Source organism: Microtus oregoni, unplaced genomic scaffold, assembly GCF_018167655.1.
Source record: "Microtus oregoni isolate MIOR12 unplaced genomic scaffold, Mior012 000019F_ref0000042, whole genome shotgun sequence".
NCBI classification, from domain to species: Eukaryota; Metazoa; Chordata; class Mammalia; order Rodentia; family Cricetidae; genus Microtus; species Microtus oregoni.
In genome coordinates, this window is record NW_024543078.1 from 20,118,690 (window position 1) to 20,136,314 (window position 17,625).

Below are 17,625 nucleotides of genomic sequence, written 5' to 3' on the forward strand. Positions count from 1 at the left end.
TCTGATCCGTATTTGTGTGTTGCGACTTGGGGTGACTTCATAGAATGCTTGGGTCATTGGACAGCTTTGAAGGAAGACCCCAGCCCGTGTAGAAGCCTGCAGGTGGCCTGCTGCGCTGGTGCAGCTGCAGCATCAATGTGCATGTGAGATTGTAGCTTCAGCTCCGGCGTCACTCCCTGTGACCTCTTCTATGGCAGCTACCGGGGCGGCTCTTCCCTGAAATTACAGGACTGGAGGAGGGAAGGAAGGTTTCGCCTGTCTGTTTTGTGATGTATGAATGCACTGTGTCCCTGCACTTTCGTTTCTGACTGCTTTTGAGTGTGTGAACTTGCTACTGTGCGGTTTCTTCTGCAGTCAGCCTCCCAGGCTCAGGATTTATCTCTGAAATTTCTGGCTACTGGACCTAATGTAATAGGGATTCAAATGTCATTTGGGTATAATATTAAGGTTGTTTTATGCTATGCTACTGTATTAAAAAGCTAACTCTAAAATTGGATTATGGCTTTCCCCTATTAAGATGCAAGCATGCTTTTAAAGTCTCTGTATCCAAAGTGAAAAACTGATAGGGAGAAAAACAAAAAACAGAATGGTTAAAGGGATTAATGGCTTAGGTATTTATTGGATATGGGTAACATTTGTGGTATCTATAACAAAAAGTTAATTTAAAACTCTTAACACGGGGTTGATAGTTAAAAGTCTGTGCACTTATCTTAAAGGAACTTGGTGGCATGAGTCTATTTTGTGATATAAACAACACATGGCTTGCCACCATGTCTAGGCAGCCCTGTGACTGGCGCCATCTTTGCTAGGGTTGGAAAGGGTGGGTGTCATGTGACTTTACCACCATCTTTGGGCAGCCACACATCTGGCAGCCATCTTTTCTAGGGTTGGAGAGGATGGACATTATGTGGCTATGCTGACATCATGGTTAGGGGCAACGACATGGTATAGGAAACCAAGGAGACAACAGATCTTCAAAGATAATTTTAAATTGGAATGGAATTTTGTATAACTCCTGTCCTGTCTTGAAAGCAAATTTGATAAAGGATGGAATTAAAAAACAACGCTTATTTAATGAGGTATTAAGACTGCACTCCCATGCATTCATCCGCAAGAATGGGTGCCTTGCTGGCAGCCAAACTTTATACTGTAAGAGTCACTCGGGTGGTCCTGATTTTAGGACCATTGAATTGTTTGCACTGCTGGAACTTGGTTTTGCCATCTTCAAATATGGTTGTGTCCTGTGTCTTCACTCTTAAATTAAAATAAAGGTACTTTATTTTAATATTGCAGGAACACACAGTTAAAAGATTTTAAACTTCTTTAAAAGGAAATTTTGGAGTTTTATAGGAAAATTAAATTTACAAAAAGAACTTTTTTTAAGAAACAGCTTTTAAAAACATAAATTTATAAGGCTATGGGACATTTTATATTTATAAGATATTTTATTATAATGTCTTTATTAATATGTGATCCCAATAAATAGATAAATAAAAGGCTAAAAATGAGGGCCACGGCCATGAGCAGCAACATTAAACACTAGAGACTGAGTATTCATATCTTACGATGAAGCAAAACAGTGACCCAAGGGCCTTACCTAAAGCCTATTCAGGCCAACGAAGACTGATGTAAGAATGTAACAAAACAGTGACCTAAGGGCCTTACCTAAAGCCTATTCAGGCCAACGAAGACTGATGTAAGAATGTAACAAAACAGTGACCTAAGGGCCTTACCTAAAGCCTATTCAGGCCAACGAAGACTGATGTAAGAATGTAACTTCCTTGTTTTTGCTAATATTGTTAAGCTATAGCTATTTTGGTAAACCAAGTCATACAAAAAATTGTTATATTCTATAATGATATACTATGGACCAGGAAATTAAAGAGGAAGTACAATCAAGCAACTTTCAAAAGGTACAACAAATGACAGAGACAACTGGCTACCTGGGCAATCACCCAAAGTCTCATTTGCAACGTTAGGGCAACCAACTTAAGCTAAGGCCTAGAGTAACTTACAGACCATTTTCAGAGGAGGCAGGACAATTTCAAAAGCTGTCCTGTCTTGGCAAGGTTTGGCAATCATTTTTACTTGTATCTTGCTTGTCCAGTCTGGACACTGTGCATTTTGTCAGTAGCAGAGGCAGAGGAAGTTCTTTGTCCAAAGGCCAGTTTTGCCAAGAAGAAAACAAGCTCCAATTTGAGTGTCTTTGGTACCCAACATTCTCTTAGGAATAGTTCGGTGCTGCCAGGAGCAATCATATCTCACATCAACAGAACCCTTAGGTATTTAAATGTTATATTCTACAGTTCTTTGAAGTAGTTAAACATTACATGTCTACGCAGAATACAATCTCTATGCATCTAAAGAACCTGACTAGTCTTAAGTATGACAAACATGGGTGACTATTGATCTGTAATTCTTAATACCTATATAGCTTAAAACTAAGGCTTCATATTAAAAAATTAAATAATCTTTAAACAACTGTGCAGCAAATGAGGACAATGGCCTCAAAATGTAAACAATATGTATAAGTATCTTGATCAGACGTAGAAATGTATAGTGCAATATGATAAATATATCCTAAAATTGCATCAATATATAAAATATCTTAAGCTGAGGTAGAAACATGCATGTATACAATATGACAAAATAACTTTGCATAGGTGCACAAATATTGTAAACAGAAATAGGAGCATATTCAATATAACAAATAAAATTTGAATTTGTAACAATATACAAAAATCTATACCAATGTAAATTGTCTATAAATAATAGCTCACAAGTCAGGCCACGTGGGCACCAAATTGTAGTAGTAACAAAGAGTTCCATAATAGCCTGGAATAGAGTATAGCAAAGATTTATTTATTTGGGGATAAACTCACAGTAAAGGTAGCAATCTGCCGTCCTCTGCGTGTTCTGGGAACTGGAGCCGAATCCAGCAGAAAAGGGGCTACTTTTAGTCTGCACATGTAGTACATGAGATCATGCCCAAAGTGGACTGGTATCTTAAAGGCAATTGGCTGAAGGAGTTCGCACAACATTTTAACTCCAACACAGCAAAATTATATACAGTAAGAACAATCATCAGGTATTGTCTAAAGAAAAAGGAAGAGTATTAACTTTAACAAAAAGAAATTATATACTCTTATATTTAAATTAACCCAGATTCCTTATTTATACTCTGCCACATGGTGGTACCTTTATTATCATGACACATTCATCTCCTGCTTCCTCTGTGTCTGGCTGGTGATTCCTCACTTTGCCTGACTTCTTTCCAGAATTCTGAGTTTGACTTTCCTGCCTATCTTTATTCTGTTTAGCTATTGGCCGGTCAGCTTGTTTATTAAACCAATCACAGGGACAAATCTTCACAGTGTACAATAGCATTACTCTGCAGCAAAAGACATTATTATTTATAAACTATTTACTTTTTCTATGACGATGCCCTTCTCTTTTCTTTCTTAAGCCTACATATGTTTTTAAACACGCTGTAACCTGTTTAGAGGTTTTTCTCACTTGAATCATTCTATACAGCATATCTCTATCCTTTTTTGACCACATGAGCCAAACTTTAAACTGCTAAGCAGCTCTGCACCAGGGCTGGCTCCACTCTGCTCTTAGTCTGTGAAAGATAAGCTCAGTCTGTGAGCCTGGCCAAGAGCCACAATTTTTAGTTGGGGACTGGTTTCAGTTGCCCCAGCTCTGGGATGCTGGTGATGCCCGTGTTTTTATTTAGCTTGCTGTTTCTACTGAGAGTATAGGTTTTCCTTCCTTCCTTCCTTCCTTCCTTCCCTCCCTCCCTCCCTCCTTCCTTCCTTCTTTCCTTTATTCTCTTATTTTTTTCTTTCTCTTCTTTTCTTTTCTTTCCCTTCCCTTTCTTTTTTTTTCAGTTATCTGAGGCCCTATGAAGGCGTAAGTCACAAACAATGCCACACCAATTCGGGGTTATGATTATTAGGGTGGTATTTATTTAAAGGGGAAAAAACTTACAGATCACTGTCCCAGGCAACAGCCCTCTACGCAACCAGGAAAGGAGTCTAGTCGCAGGCGGAGCAGGAAGTGAAGAGAGAGAGAGGAGAGGGAAGTGGCCGCTTTTTTAAAGGGAGAGAAACCACGCCCCAATGGGCTGGTACCTCAGCGGTGATAGGCTGGAGGAGTGGGAGGACCTCCCACAACAGCCCTATGTGGAAATTCAAGCCCCATGTCGGAATGCCAAATGTAACAAGTATACCAGGCTTTTTCCTGGGGCCACCAAGCTCCCAAATCCTGACACAGAAACTTACTAGTTTAGGCTTGTTTCTTGCTAGCTCTTACAACTTGACCTGTTTCTTTTCATCTACATTTTGTCTTGGGGACTTTTATCTTTCTTTCCTTCTGTATGTCCTACTCCATCTAGCTGGCTGGCATCTGACTCAGGCATTTCCCTCTTTTTCTCCCTGGTGTAGTCCCAGGATCATGATTGGGAGCTGGCTGGTGGTACAAACAATAGTCTGTTTGTTACTCCAAACAACTGCCATCTTTGGGTCAGCTATGCCCGTGTGCAGTGCTGATCATTGACATCCTCTAACTGAAGGAGGGTCACCTGAGCATCTAGCCCCTACATATCACCTGCTGTATGCAGTTCTGCCCTATTGCCCATGGCCTAGGGGAGGGGCCAGAGTATATAGGTGGGGGAGACTGGAGAGGAGCTCTATTTATGGGTTATGAGGAAGCCATTTTCTCTGCTGGATAAAGACTTTCCAGTACAGCCCTCTGAGGAGCGGAGAAAGGAGCCTAAGCTAAGGCTGAGCATTCATAACTAATAAGTCTCTGTGTCATGATTTGGGAGCTTGTTGGTGGACCTGAAGAAAAAGCCTGGTGTACTTGTTACATTTGGCATTCTGATGTGGGGCTTAAATTCCCACATACGGCCTGAGATAGCTAAAAAAAAAAAGAGAAAGAAAAAAAGGAAAGAGAGAAAGAAAGAAAGAAAGAAAGAGAAAGAAAGAAAGCAAGCAGGCCGGTATGCTAAGTAGAAACAACAAGCTAAGTAAAAACACTGGTAAACAAAACAAATATTTTGATTTGTTGTCAGGATCTTAGGGAGGCAGAAAAGGAATTTTAGCAACAACCTATCAATGATGTTGCAAGTTTCCAACACTTGGGCAGAACATAACTCCCACCCTCAAATCAAGAAACATGGGATCTATGAAGAAGTATATCATGTAATCAACTAGCAACATTCTCCTTTCTCTGTATAAACATCCCACCACCGACCAGTTGGAGATCTGTGGTTATGGTTCTTGCCTCATCAGTCAGCCACACAATAAACCATTTTTTTTTTTTTTACAAAAATCTAAGTCTCATGGCTCTAGCTGTTATGTGTGTCAGACACTAAGTCCTCAATCAGTGAGTTTCTGCCGACCCAAGTGGACTTTGAGTTCTCTGACTGCCTGTGTTCTGGTCCTTAGGAAGGACTGCCTATGCTGCTCTGAGCCCGGAAGTCTGCCTTCCTGCCTCAGTGCCATGGGACACCTGCGCCAACTTCCTTTTTGAGAAAAAGTAAAAGAAATAAGCCAGCCCTGAAAACCAAGCGTCTGGTCTTTAGGCCAGTAAGCCTGCAAGGACAGCTGTGGCTCTCTGTTTTGAGGATGGAGGCAAGCCCCCGTTTGACTTTTTTGGAGGGGTGGGGAAAGGGTAGAACCATGTGTGAAATAACTACAGATGATTCCAGTCTCTGCATCTGATTTAGCAGCAAAATAATAAGTGTCGTTTAATACATTATTTCGTCTGCTAGTTTATTGGTCTGTGCTTGAGGTCGTTGGCTTTGTCTTTAGCTTAAACCCAGAAATGACTAGCTGCCTATTGTCCTGTCATCAGATGTCACTTGTTTGTTAAAGCCATATGCTGATAGCCCGGGCTCTCAGGTCTCTGCCATCAAGTTGTCATACACTCTCAGTCATGACGAGGGGGCTTGGTCTGGTCAGATGCCGTGTTCATACATTCGTAAGTCACTGAACCTTGGGCTAATTAGAATCTCATTAATGCGATAAAAACACACCTACTAGTGCTGCGGCAGATTTGCCCATGGTCAAGTGAGGAAGGAGGTAGGACCCTGACCCCTGAGAATTCTCTTATCATGAGAGAGCCTATAATGAGAGCATGTACACTCCCCTCACAGCCCTGCCCTATGAGGAACCAAACGTAGAACTGTTCAGATAGAAGTGTCTTTGGCCCTGGGCACACCTATCTAGGATAAGTAAGATGTCTTACCTGTTTCTGGAACTGTTCGGTTATTTGTGAATGAAAGAGCAGAACAAAGCTTGGCAGATTTGCGGTGCAACTAGAGAGAAGCTAAGAGATGTTGTAATTGTCCTACTGAAGGGCCCTCAGACTTAAGAAAAGAGATAAATGCTCCTGCTAGCCCATCCTGGGTACCTGTGTGCCACTAAGGTCTTCAGACAGGAAGCAGTTTTACAGGAAGCCTCCTACTGGGTTGGAAGGAACCCTAACTGCCCATTGGGAGGTGCAATAAGGGTGTGGTCACCCTCTTCTTGAACACCCTGCACGCACTGTTGGGGGTTTTCTGGGACACAGAAAGAGTGACTCTGTGGGCATTCCCTGTACCTTCTGCTCTGGTCACACAAGTGGGTCCTGCAGGTGACACTGAACAGAACTCACTCAGAAATTCTCAGGACGAACTGTCCCTGGATCTCCCAGGAACGTCAGTTTCCCCTTAGGCAGGGTGCCTCGTCCACATAGCTATGTTTTGGTAATGGCGTGTGTTTTTTTGGGTAAACTTATTTTAGGCTCTCCATATCTAGTTAAATGTTTTGTTTGATTGACACGACACATTTAAAAGTGTCCTATCATACCAATTGCAAGTAAGTCTCCAAAAAGGTTCAGCATACTTTACTAGTCATGGGGACTGTAAGTTAAAACTACGTTGAGACAGGATTTGCCCCAGTTAGGGGGACCATCAAGCAGTCCGACTGTGGTATTTTGAATGAAATCGGCCTCCATAGGCTCACAGGGAGTGGCTCAACTAGGAGGTGTGACCTGGCTGGAGTAGGTGTGGCCCTGTTGGAGAAGTGTGTCACTGGGGGTGGGCTTTGAGGTTTCAGTTGCTAGGTTGGGGTCAGTGGCTCACTGTCTCTTCCTGCTGGCTGTTGATCCTGATGGAAAACTCTTGGTTCCTCCAGCACCATGTCTGCCTGTGTGCTGCCCTGCTTCCCGCCATGATGACAATGAACTAAACCTCTTAGCTGTAAGCCAGCCCCAATTAAATGCTTTCATTTTTAAGAGTTGCCATAGTCATGGTATCTCATCACAGCAATAGAACCCCTAACTTAAGACACCAACAAAAGGACCGATTGTAAGTTAGAGTTAACATGTCATAACTTTTAGGCTCCTGACTAATTTCCTTTTCCCGCCTTTAACAATAAATAAATTTTGAGACAGAGTCTCATGTTGTCATAGCCACACTTTGGGGTGTCATCTCTCAGGGTCCAGCCTCAATTGGGTTTGCATGTTCCAGGGTAGGGGCATGTGGATTAGAAAAATTAGATAGGAGGAACAGAGATAGGAAAGAAAAACAAAGATATAGGCTAGAACCAGGAGGGCTCTCCATCCACTGTATGCTGAATACTGAATACCCTTGTGTTTATTTTCCATATGCTTATACACCCAATCCAAAAAGGGGGGAAGAAGGCACAAAGAACAACCAGAGCAATTACCTGCTTCAATATTCGAGACACCACGCCATAATTTCCTGAATTAAGCATTCTGATGTTTTAGGCAGGAGCAGCAACTACACCTTAGACCAAGTATCCTGATAAAGTAGGCAGTCACTTCCTATGCCAAACCTCCTGTTCTAAAATGAAGGAACAGGAATAGGCTTGAATTCTCTGACCTTTGGTCAAAGTGGAGCTGATCTACCTCTGTGGACCATCTTAATGTCCAAAATACCAAATAACCACACCCTAGGTCTGGATATCTTGTTTGTAGCCACTTTTTAAGTTAGATTTTTTGTCGATAACTTTGAAAGAGCAAGAGTAGACTTAAGCTCTCTGACCTTCATTCAAGGTGGAGTGGACCCACTGCTGTGGGCCCCCACATCACGTACCCCAGGCTTGTCTTGAACATAACGAATTCCGTTTCCAGGATACACATGGTGGGAAGAAAGAACCAAGTCCTACAAATTGTCCTCTACTTCCTCATGTGTGACACTAGTGCCCCATACCTCACACAAAGTCATTAAATATAATAAAACTAAAATTAATAATCAGATATTATTGATGGTGGAAATAACCAAAATCCCAATAATGAATAATTAACACATAAGCACAGTGGAAAGCAATTTAGCACTAAATAGGAATGAGGTACTGAGACATGCTACAGTGTGGATATACCTTGAAAACATGCAATGTAAGAGGACTAGGCACAAATATTGTACATTGGATGCTACATTCATGTGGTGTCAGGATAGGCAAGTCTATGGAAGAAGAGCAGGCCCGAGGCAGCAAGCTCCATGGGAGCAGGAGCAGACCTGAGCCAGAGACTTCCACTAGAGACACAGGAGCAAGGGGGGTGGGCAGGCCCGAGTCAGAGACCTCTGTGGGACTGGATGTGAGTCAGGCACCTCCAAGGAAGCAGGCCAGAGCAGGCCCAAGGTAGCAAACCACAGGAGCAGGCTTGGGCCAGTGACCTCCACTGGAACAGGCCTGAGGCAACGACCTTCACAGGAGCAGGTACAGGGGAGCCACCCCTGAGGGAGCAGGCCTGAGCCATTGACCTCTGCCAGAGCAGGCCCAAGGCAGTGACCTCAGTGGGAACAACCAAAAGAACAAATAATCCAATTTAAAAAATGGGGTACAGACCTGAACAGAGAACTCTCAACAGAGGAATTTAAAATGACTGGAAGACATTTAAGGAAATGTTCAACATCCTTAGTCATCAGAGAAATGCAAATCAAAAAACTCTGAGATTCCATCTTACACCTGTAAGAATGACCAAGATCAAAAACACTGATGACAACTTATGCTGGAGAGGTTGTGGGGAAAAGAAACACTCCTCCATTGCTGGTGGGAATGCAAGCTGGTACAGCCCCTTTGGATGTCAGTGTGGCGATTTCTCAGAAAATGAGGAAACAACCTTTCTCAAGACCCAGCAATACCACTTTTGGGTATATATCCAAAGGATGCTCAATCGTGCCACAAGGACATGTGCTCAACTATGTTCATAGCAGCTTTGTTTGTTATAGCCAGGACCTGGAAACAACCTAAATGGCCCTCGACCAAAGAATGGGTAAGGAAAATGTGGTATATTTACACAATGGAGTATACATAGCAGAAAAAGATGAGGACATTTTGAAATTTGCAGGCAAATGAATGGATTTAGAAAACATCATATTGAATGTGGTAACCCATACCTAGAAAGACAAATATCATATGTTCTCACTCATAAGTGGCTTTTAGACACAAAGCAAAGAAAACCAGTCTTTGTTTTATGTGGTATAAACCACAATCCCAGAGAACCTAGACAACACAGAGGACCCTAAGAGACACATACATGGATCTAATCTCCACAGATAGTAGAAAAAGACAAGATCTCCTGAGTAAATTGGTAGCATGGGGACTATAGGAGAGGGTAGAAGAGGAGGGGAAAAGGAGGGGGAGGAGAAGTATATATAGCTCATAGAATCTTAATTGGAGCAGAGTTTCCTAACAATCTATAGACTAGTAGGAGAAAAACAAGATCCAGAAGTTTATTAACGTGTGGATATGTATTTCATATGTGCACGGGAGACACCCACAGGAGGAGCAGTGCCGACAAACGGCTTTGAACATCATCTTGTACACATCTTCACCAAAGAACAGTACGGGCTCTAGATCAGTTACAAAGACAAAGGAAAGATTTTGACCTTCCAGGGCAAATAGCTTGAGAGAGAGCAAACAAAAAGACAGAGGCAGGCTGGCTAGCAGAGCGGATGGTGGGGGTTCCTCTGATGCTGTCTCCAGGACAGCAGGAACCAAAGTTGTCTTTTTCCTCCGCTGGAGGGAGGGGTGGGTTTTCATGGGTCTGTGTTCTTTTAGGTCGGCAGAGGGAAGGCAGCGAGTGCTCCCATCCACAGCTCCGTAACTGTCTTCAACTAAACAAGCCTTCATATACTCAGGAGTGTGGCTCCCTTCCCACACTTGAGAAAGCAGGGAAGCAAGGGCCAGAGACACCCTGCCTTCTGTCCTCAGCCTGCCTTTCTCCATAGCCTCTACCACACACCCCGGCGTTTACTTTCTGGTTTATTTCCCACAGAAATAGTCAACTCCAGGACAGGGAGAGATGTAGCTATTTTGTTCTCTGTTAGTTCCTAATGGCCAACAGTGCCTGACACCTGCCAGACGGCCTGTGAACGAAACTATTACTGAGCAATGGCTCTCTCTCTCTCTCTCCCTCCCCCCTTTTCTCTCAGCAGGGTCTCATGTACCCCTGCCTGGCCTAGAATTCACTCTGTAGACCAGGCTTGCCCCAAACTCCTGGAGATCTGTCTGCCTCTGCCTCCTGAGTGCTGGGCCTGTAAGTTTTTAGTGGGGTGCAGGGGGATGAGTCTGTACAAATGGCTCGTGTGTGCACGAGACAGCTTTATTTATTTTTTTAATTTATTTACTTATTAAAGATTTCTGCCTCCTCCCCGCCACCACCTCCCATTTCCCTCCCCCTCCCCCGATCAAGTCCCCCTCCCTCATCAGCCCGAAGAGCAATCAGGGTTCCCTGACCTGTGGGAAGTCCAAGGACCACCCACCTCCATCCAGGTTTAGTAAGGTGAGCATCCAAACTGCCTAGGCTCCCCCAACGCCAGTACGTGCAGTAGGATCAAAAACCCCATTGCCATTGTTCTTGAGTTCTCAGTAGTCCTCATTGTCCGCTATGTTCAGCTAGTCCGGATTTATCCCATGCTTTTTCAGACCCAGGCCAGCTGGCCTTGGTGAGTTCCCGATAGAACATCCCCATTGTCTCAGTGTGTGGGTGCACCCCTCGCGGTCCTGAGTTCCTTGCTCGTGCTCTCTCTCCTTCTGCTCCTGATCTGGACCTTGAGATTTCTGTCCGGTGCTCCAATGTGGGTCTCTGTCTCTGTCTCCTTTCATCGCCTGATGAAGGTTAATATTCAGGAGGATGCCTTTGTTTGTCTTTGGATTCACCTTCTTATTTAGCTTCTCTAGGATCCCAAATTATAGGCTCAATGTCCTTTATTTATGGCTAGAAACCAAATATGAGTGAGTACATCGCATGTTCCTCTTTTTGGGTCTGGCTTACCTCACTCAGGATAGTGTTTTCTATTTCCATCCATTTGAATGCAAAATTCAAGAAGTCCTTGTTTTTTACTGCTGAGTAGTACTCTAATATGTATATATTCCATACTTTGTCATCCATTCTTCCATTGAAGGACATCTAGGTTGTTTCCAGGTTCTGGCTATTACAAACAATGCTGCTATGAACATAGTTGAGCATATACTTCTTCACAGATCTGGAGAAGACAATAATCAACTTTATATGGAAAAACAAAAAACCCAGGATAGCCAAAACAATCTTATACAATAAAGGATTGTCTGGAGGCATTACCATCTGTTATTCTTTCTGTCCCTGCCCTAGCCACGCCCACTCCTTTTAACTTCTGACCTCCTCCCCGCCATCGCCCTCTCCCTGTGTTCTCTCCTGGTGTACACACGGGGCTCTGCCTCTCTCCTCCTCTCTCTCTCCCTTCTTCTCTTTCTCCTCTCTCTCTCTCTCTCCCTTTTTAATAAACATTTATGGCTATTTTCTGTGTTTATATGTCTGACCCGCCCCGTGCGTGCCCTCCCGCTGGTGAGAAGCTGTAGCCGCTTGCTCGGGTGCCAGACACTAGAGCCGGTGCCCGACACTGCTGGGACCCGCTGAGTTTGCTGCGGGGCGGGGGACCCCAGGGATATTTTTTAAGAATAAGACCATCCCTGACTTCAAACTCTATTACAGAGCTACAGTATTGAAAACAGCTTGGTATTGGCATAAAAACAGAGAAGTCAACCAATGGAATTGAATAGAAGATCTTGCCTTCAACCCACAAACCTATGAACACCTGATTTTCGATAAAGGAGCTAAAAGTATACAATGGAAAAAACAGAGCATCTTCAACAAATTGTGCTGGCAAAACTGGATGTCAATCTGTAGAAAAATGAAAATAGATCCATATCTATCACCATGCACAAAACTCAAGTCCAAATGGATTAAAGACCTCAATATCAGTCTGAACACACTGAACCTGATAGAAGAGAAAGTGGGAAGTACTCTACAACACGTGGGCACAGGAGACCACTTCCTACGTATAACCCCAGCAGCACAGACATTAAGGGCCTCATTGAATAAATGGGACCTCCTGAGACTGAGAAGCTTCTGTAAAGCAAAGGACACTCACTGTCACTAAGACAAAAAGGCAACTAGACAGCTTTAAAATGTAACAGGAAAACTAGGTCACATTGGTTGCCCAAGGCAAGGTGACCTTGGTGACCAGGAATCTGCAGAGGGAAGGGAGGGAGGGAGGAAGAGAGGGAGGGAGGAAGGGAGGGAGGGAGGGAGATTACTGATTCACTATATTCTATTTATAGTTTATTGACTTTCCAAACAATTCTTCATTCTAAAAATAAAAAGGAAGTTCTTGTATCATTTCCTTTTTCTTTTTTGCAGCTGTAGATACTCTATTACAAATCACCCATCCACCCTTTTTAAACAGACAATTATTCCTAAATGTTTGCTGTTAGAAATAGCCTGGACACCGACTTTGTATGTAGATACCTGATTTGGTCTTTTTAGGCTCCTTCACTTTGTATAAATCTTTGCAATATGAAATGTAGCCAAAACCCCAAACTAAACAGGAGATTCCTACTGTGACATAGAGCTGTGTTTGATAGCTGTGAATGGGGCTGTCTCAGGAAGCAGGGGATGCTGAGAAACGCAGAATTTTTATATTCTCATTGGCAAGCTCACCTAATCCTTGGCCTGCAGACTCTGATTTTTCCAGGACAAAGGCTCTTACAAAGAGGAGATTGAAACATGGCTACATGTTTCTTTAAGATATGAGCACAGCCTTAAGTCACTGGGAAACTGTTAGAACCGGAAATGAAGAAACCCGGTTCTGTCAGGAGACTGTATGGCCTGGATGAAATTTGCCCCGTGGGTTGATGTCTGTTCCTCTCTACCAGCGGCACAAACACCATAGAGTGAAGAGGCGGCTGCCAGGCTGCATTCCCACGGGCAATCAGGCTGTGGTTCTTCCTGCAGGTGAACAGGACTGTTTGCAAGAGAAAGAGCAAACAGAAAGCCTTGGCTGCTTTTCTAGCAGCGGTTCCAACAGCCACCACCTTCTCGGGTTAATGAGCTAGCAAAAGCCTCCAGGCTCCCGCGTGCAGCAGCCAACACCGGGCCCCAGGCGTGACTCTGGACGCTGGCGTGACTCTGGGGCTTTTCCAAGCGCCCAAGGGCCAGGGTGTACTAGGAGACACCCACACCCACACCCGCCCCGCCCTCCGGCCCCTGCTTTAGAGTCTGACAGGCTTTCCTGAGTGACTCCACCCTGTTCTGTGGCCCTTGAGAACAGATTCTATGGCTACCCCTTCCCCCTCTCAGCGCTGGCTGAGGAGTGCATTCATTCGGAGCTGCAGTAAGAGTTCTCTTCAGAAAGCTGGTGGCAGTGCAGGATTGCATCCTACTTGCTCTGGTGATTAAGACTTCATCCCAAAACTATCTGTGAGGCTCTCAGCTCACAGATTCTACAGGGGACCTGCTCAGTAAAAGCGTGCACACTTTCAGCCCTTCCGGATATAGATTTGTAAGCAGGAGGCTGGAGACACGGCTAATGGTTAAAGAACACTGGCTGCTCTACAGAGGATCTGAGTTCAATTTTCAGCATCCAAGTGTTGGCTCACAGCCGCCTGTAACTCCAGCTCCAGGGGATCTGACACCCTCTTCTGGTCGCCGTGGGCACGAGGTACACACGTGGTGCATAGACATACATTTACTTCTATTTTACGTGTAGAAGTGTTTTGCTTGCATGTATATCTGTGCACCATGTGTGTACCTAGTGACCACAGAGGTCAGAGGAGGACATTGGATCCCCAGAATTGGAGTTAGAGATGGTTGTGAGCTGCCATTGTTAAGATACTGCGCCAACTGGGATCTTGGTGGGTTGGGTGATGAAACCGGTGGGTGACGAACTATGTCATGCAGAGAGAGCTTGAGTGTGGAGTTTATTGATAGAGGGGGTAGTGGGGGAGGGAAGAGAGAGACACAGACAGAGAGGGGGAAAGAGAGAGAGAGAGAGAGAGAGAGAGAGAGAGAAGAAAAGAAGAGGAGAGGGGAGGGGAGGAGAGGGGAGGGGAGGGAGGGGAGGAGAGAGGGAGAAAGAGGAGGAAAACCTGCTAGTCTAGGTGGGAAGAGAGAAATTGGAAGTGGATGGAACTTGTCTCTTAAAGGGACCTTTGCACCTGTGTACAAATTAGGACCTGCTTGCCATACACAGAGGGGTGACTGGGCCAGGTTCCCAAGGGCTGCCAGAACACTAACAGCCATGATGGTTCTGGAAATCAAATCCAGGTCCTCTGTAAGAGCAGCCAAGTGTTTGTTTTTTTGTTTTTCGAGACAGGGTTTCTCTGTTTAGCCCTGGATGTTCTGGAACTCATCTGTAAACCAGGCTAGCCTTAGACTCAGAGATCTGCCTGCCTCTGCCTCCTGGGTGCTGGGATTAAAGGTGTGCGCTTAGTCTAACAGCAAGTGTTCTTAACTGCTAAACCATCTCTTCAGCCCCCAGATTAAAAAAAAAAAATCTTTAAAAAAAGAACATAAGAGTTTGAGTACATGGCTTCCAAATACTGTCTTCCTGGGGAGTATTTTTGTTATCTGATCTCCAGTGTCATATCTAAATTGATTCCAATTCAATGTATACCCATCACTAATGATCCAAGAGTTTGCATAATAAAGTTGTTTTAATCAAAATTATTGACACTACACAACAAAATATACAATTTAATTCACAAACAACTTTAAAACTAGTTACTTGAATAAGCTGAATGACTTTTAAATCTTAGTGGTCTTAAAACTCACATAGCTAAATTTCTTTTATGTTTAGTCATGTGTATGCATCGTGTCTGTGTGAGTATGTGCCCATGCCTGCGGAGGCCGGAGAGTATTGGTTTCTGGGGTTGGAGTTACAGGTGGAGGACTGGGAACTAAACTCAAATCTTCTACCAGAGAACTATGCACTCAACTGTTTTAGACTTTTAAAATTTTACTTTTTGGCAGTTTTACTCATGTATACAATGTATCTTCATTATATCCACTCTGAGGTGTCCCCTCTGCTCCGGGTCAGACCCTTTAAAGTTTCCACTTCCTTCTTTATGTTCTCATTTTGTATGGTCCACTGAGTCTAAGCAATGCTGCCAACTTGCCTGAGCTTGGTCAATCTACCAGCCCTCCCACCCGGAAAGAAAATAACTCCCTGCCCCAGCAGCCAGCAGTTGCTAAGAGCTTCACAGCTAGGGGTGGAGCATCATGAGTCCCCCCTCCCCCATCAGTGCTGGAATGCTGGTTGGCTGGCAGGTCTTGTGCAGGTCACCATAGCTGGAATGAGGTCCTGAGAGCAGGTAGGCCTCTGAGCCCAGAAGATATCGGTTCACGGTGCTCCTCCCAGCCTTCACTCATGCGTTCTTTCCAACTGCTCCACCGTGGTGTTTGCCAAGTCTTGGAGGCGTGGTTCTGAGTCCCCACTTAGAGCTGAGCACTCGGTCACTTGTCCTTATCGCTTTAACCGGTTATGAGTCTCTACATTATTGTTGTCAATAAACCGATGTCTCTGTGTGTGCACGCACGTGTATGTATGTGTATGTGTAGATGTGTGAGTGTGTGTGCATGTGTGTGTATGTATGTGAGTGTGTGTATGTGTGCTCACGTGCATATGTATGTGTGTGTGTGTGATGTGTGAGTGTATGTATGTGTAGATGTGTGAGTGCGTGTGTATGTGAGTATGTGCGTGTATGAGTGATGTGTGTGCATGTGTGTGTATGTGTGCTCACGTGCATATGTATGTGTGTGTGTGATGTGTGAGTGTATGTATGAGTGTGTGTATGTGTGTGTGTCTGTGTTGTATTTGGATACAGTCTCACAGCTGACCCGGAACCAGAGGCCAGACCAGGCTGGCCATAAACTCAGAGATCCGCCTATTTCTGCCTCCCAAGTGCTGGGATTAAATGCAAATGCCACATTCCAGATGTAACCTAATTTTTGTTGTTTTGTGTCCCATTCCCCACCCCCGCCCCACCCAAAGTGGTCAACAGTTGATTTAGGCTCCCAGAATCCTTGGAGTTGATGGGAGCAGCAGCTCTGACTCAGACTTCTTTCTCATCTTGGCTTCCCACCATGTCTGCGTACTAAGTTTTGTCTGCCTTGCACAGGAACGGAACCCCTCAGAGCCCAGGCCTGCATCCGGACCGAAGGAGGAGGCCCCGCCCAGTGCTCTGTGTTTACCAGGTGAGCAGAGAGACTCCAGCCTTGGCTCCTGTATTCAGCACCTAGTTCAGGCCAGCACTCACTCCTGGAGAGCTTGTTGAGTGCCTCGGAAAGGAGGCATAGACTCTGCATGCTCCAGGGATAAACTAAGAAGTGCTACAAAGGAAAAAGGCATATAAATTAGCAAGCAAATCGGTATTACAGCCTGGGCTTGCGACTGTCACAGGCACTGCAGCTGACCGCCAAGTCCTACACCTTTCACAAGCCTGTGTGCCCCTGTGCAGGTGAGGGCACACTAAGGGCTTATAGACTGTTTCTTTTGGGGGAGGGGTGATTATTGGGTAAAAGGAATGTTTCTCACAGAGAAGGGCTTGTAAAGAATCCTCTTTGTGGGGTGTGGTGGTGCACCTGGAATCCCAGCTCTCAGAGACAAGGTCAACCATGGCTTTATGAGCTCATCTCAAAACAACAAACTAAAACAAATTCCCGTATGAATTTGCATGAGCCCGAGTAACAGGTGTCTTGTAAAGGAGCTCCCGCCAGGTGTGGCTGTCTTCTTGCCTTCTGCTGGAATGTAGGTGTGTAGGTGTGAGCAGGGATTCAAGATGGGGATGGAGGCAGGGCAATATCCTGTTTATAGTCTGCTCTCAAAGGAGAGAAGCAGGGCTGCTCCTTAGCACGGGCTGTAGAAATAGCACAAGCTTTCCTTTAGCTTCACCAGATGGTAGACTTTGGGGGTACTGGGCCTTTTTGCCTACTCCATGAGCCAGGCTCAGGCCCACGCAGGGTGGAAGCCTTCCTTGATGGAGGTGGGACTTGTATCTTATCTGTTGCTTTCATTGGTTAATTAATAAAGAAACTGCTTGGCCCTCTGATAGAGTAGAATTTAGATAGGCGGAGTAAACAGAACAGAATGCTGGGAGAAAGAAGCCGAGTCAGGAGTCGCCATGATTCTTCCACTCCAGACAGCCGCAGGTTAAGATCTTTCCTGGTAAGCCAGCTCGTGGTGCTACACAGAATATTAGAAATGGGTTAGATCAATATGTAAGAGCTAGCCAATAAGAGGTTAAAACTAATGGGCCAAGCAGTGTTTAAAAGAATACAGTTTCTGTGTAATTA

At 44.6% G+C, this 17,625-nt stretch overlaps 1 long non-coding RNA gene across 1 annotated transcript; it reads right to left on the reverse strand.

Moving 5' to 3' along the window:
• Window positions 1-3,083: 3,083 nt before the first annotated feature.
• On the reverse strand, window positions 3,084-4,031 carry LOC121459280. The gene is made up of 3 exons (XR_005975950.1): window positions 3,991-4,031; window positions 3,199-3,391; window positions 3,084-3,095 (listed from the first exon to the last, which is right to left on the reverse strand). It is a non-coding gene; the product is annotated as an uncharacterized LOC121459280 (long non-coding RNA).
• Between the last annotated feature and the right edge of the window lie 13,594 nt (window positions 4,032-17,625).